Source organism: Mytilus edulis, chromosome 4, assembly GCF_963676685.1.
Source record: "Mytilus edulis chromosome 4, xbMytEdul2.2, whole genome shotgun sequence".
Taxonomy (NCBI): domain Eukaryota; kingdom Metazoa; phylum Mollusca; class Bivalvia; order Mytilida; family Mytilidae; genus Mytilus; species Mytilus edulis.
The window spans coordinates 17,485,877-17,489,586 of NC_092347.1; positions in this window are offsets into that span (position 1 = coordinate 17,485,877).

Consider the following 3,710-nt stretch of genomic DNA (forward strand, 5'->3'; position numbering starts at 1 on the left):
TCATTTGATTGGTTAATAGAAAGACAGCATAATAACCAACAACAAATGTATAATTGCATACACCAAAACGGTCTTATTGATAATTTTATTAAAAAAAATTATGAAGTTCTGTCTGCGTATTCATTTCTCCGTTTAACCAACTTTTGACAAATCAAGTCATCGCAAGGGGGCAGTCCTGTCTGAGAATTCATTTCACGAACTTTTAAAATAAAAATACAGATAAATAAAATATAAATAATATGAAACATGCATGGATTAGTTTCTATCCATGTTTCTTTAACCTTAAAAATTGAAAGAATATCCCATATTCCAATTTGATATTATTGAGGAATGGTAGAACCTTTAACACAGGATTTTGTCTTTACTTATTCGGGACTACGGAATTTCGTTTCTTTATATTCGGGGTTTCGGAATCGAACACCCCATGCCCCTAACCCCTAAATTTATAGATTTATGAACTAAAATACCACCAACTATTTCCAGAAATAATTTGAAATTATGGACCTACATGTAAACGTCAAAAACTCCATTCCAAATTCCCCTGTACCCATATCATATATACTCTATAGATAGAATCATATACATTTTTCTTATCTCATTCTATCCCTAGTTTGTCTACTCTTTGTCAGCATAAAAGCGAGTTTAATATTTTGTAACTGCAACTGTATGATGGTGCTTACAGGAAAGCTTAATTCCCTTTTGCAAACAAAACTGTTACTACCGATGCTGCTACCAAATTGCTGATGGAGAAGGAATTGGAAGAAGACATTGATTATTGTGTTGATGATAATGTGCTTCCTTTAGAAACACAGACTGCCCTGAAACGACTGAAAACTTGGAAAAGAGAATGCATGAGTGGCGAGAGATTGTGCGGGCTTGCCATGTTCATCGCGATAAGGATATCAGCAGACCAAATTATGATTCTGAAACGAGTTGACTGAACCGGTCATAGAAAAATTTGACAAACTCTACTAAATCGATGTTTGTTCTATGTTCTGGCAGCAGACTCAAATCAGTGATATTTGGATGATTATCTTACATATAAATCTAAATAAAGTTGTTAAAAATTTGGTGTTAGTAAAAGTCTTAAAATATAAAAAAAATATATAAAAAGTGTCCAAATTCAAAACATTATCAAATTTTCTAAAAATGCATAGAATGCAGGATTTTGCACCATTCATTTCATACCCTTCAAAAAAAAAATTTCGCCTCGCTTCGCTCGGCTCAATTATTTTGCCTTACTAAAATAAGATGCCTAGCTACGGCCTTGGTTTAGTAGTTTGTGTTAATGTGTGTTTTGATTGAGTCAACCTGTTTAATTGATATCTTATAGTGTATCTTTTTATGTTCAAGAGGGTAGAAGGGGTCTTTATCCCGAAATCCCGGGCTTAAAAACAAAAAATCCCGAGGTCCCGAATTTAAATAAATTTAAATCCCGAAATTCGAAAAAAGATTTCCCGATATCCCGAGCTTAAAATACCCGATCTCTTAGTCCTGATATAAAAGGTCCTATCCCCCTCTCATGATGTTGTGATGTTACATTATTGTTTCAGGTCAGTAAGGATGAAGGTTGGTAAATATCAAAACGTTTAAACCCGCTGCATTTGTTTGCACCTGTTCAGTGGTTGTCGTTTGTGATATGGTTCAAATGTGTATCTCGTTTCTCGTTTTTTTTTTTATATAAATTAGACCGTTGGTTTTCCCGTTTGACTGATTTTACACTAGTCATTTTTCAGTGGGGCATTTTATAGCTTGCTGTTCGGTGTGAGCAAAGTTGAAGACCTTACTTTGACCTATAATGGTTAACTTTTACAAACTGTTACTTGCATGGAGAGTTGTCTCATTGGCACTCATACCACATCACGCATTACGTACCACATTTCTTTGTTATGCTTTTCTTAGATTTAATTATCAATCCGTGCACATCCATCATTCAATAGATTTAGTGTAAAGACGTAAGAGAAAAACATGACATTGTGCAATGCCAAGGCACAAGTATCGACAGATTGTAGATCCATGAATGCCCATATGTCTACATAGTCTACTACTTTCACTAAATATACCATGCGCGTAGCTACGTTTACGTCAAAACGCCAGGGCGTACACTTGAATTTTGAAAATAAAACAAATAATCGACATAGAATAAGAAAATCTGATCAAAAGCACATCACCCTTGTGCTTCTTTTTTCACTGGATTGTAATTTTGAATAAAAAGGGACTAAATTTACTCAAATAGATCATTTAATATATTTGTTCGAATTTTTTGTAAAAGTCTGAATCCACTATGAATTCTACCTTCTTTTCTTATATTTAAGCAATTCACTATCTGCTCAGATTCGATATGTTGTTTGTATTTTTGTCGAACCTGTGATTTATGTCCCAAAGGCGAGACAAAGCGGCGTCAATATTTAGGTTCCGAATGTGGATAAATTCTTTTAAATGACTCTCCGTGAAATTTTACGAAAGTTGTACAGAAACTGTTTATGATCAAAAGAGTATTCAGAGCAATATAATAATGCAATTATATCTTTAATTTTCCCGCATTTTAAGGATAAAATGTATGTCTTTCTGCAATTAATAAGTGGTCGCAGTTTGGGCTTACATTTTGTTATTTTTTCTACTTGTCGAACCTTCATCGAAATTTATGAAAATGTCGAAGAAGCTTTTTCTATGACTAATGTCTAAAGCTAACATTTTAAAAGCATTTGTTTTCGTTCATTTTTCTTTTCTTTTCTGATAGACAGATAGCCGGACTCTTCTTTACGCAATTAATTGTTTTACATGCTCAATAAAATTAACGGTACCAATTTTCTTGCACCAGATGCGCATTTCGACAATACATGTCTCTTCAGTGATGCTCGTGGCCAAAATATTTAAAATCCAAAGCTTATATAAAAGATGAAGAGCTATAATCCAAAAGGTCCAAAAAGTGTAGCCAAATCCGTGAAAGGAATCAGAGCTTTGCATGAGGGAGATACATTCCTTAATTTATAATAATTTATAATATTTTGTATCAGCAAATTTTAATAACACAAAAAAATCCGTATTTTCATGCCAGTACCGAAGTACTGGCTACTGGGCTGGTGATACCCTCGGGGACTAATAGTCCACCAGCAGAGGCATCGACCCAGTGGTATAAACCTTCATAGATTGTCGTGAAATATTCCAGATCAAGAAAAAAATATCAAAAGATTTTTTTTTTTTAAATCCCTTTAAAGGAATGATACATTCAATTTGAATCACTTTTTGTGGAAGAAATCCTAGATGTTCCAGAATTTTTTTATATTGCACCTCTTAGAATTTTTTTTTTCGTGTTCATTAAAAGGTGCTTTTGTTGATTATATGCTCACTCACGGCACCATTTAAACTTATTCAAAAGTAATATTGGTTTGAACGTTTTCTTTAAAACCAATGACCATTAGGCTAGCTGCCACTTTAACACGATGAATAAGTTAAAATTGAGAATGGAAATGGGGAATGTGTCAAAGAGACAACAACCCGACCAAATAAAAAACAACAGCAGAGGGTCACCAACAGGTCTTCAATGTAGCGAGAAATTCCCACACCCGGAGGCGTCCTTCAGCTGGCCCCTAAACAAATATATACTAGTCCAGTGATAATGAACGCCATACTAATTTCCAAATTGTACACAAGAAACTAAAATTAAAATAATACAAGACTAACAAAGGCCAGAGGCTCCTGACTTGGGA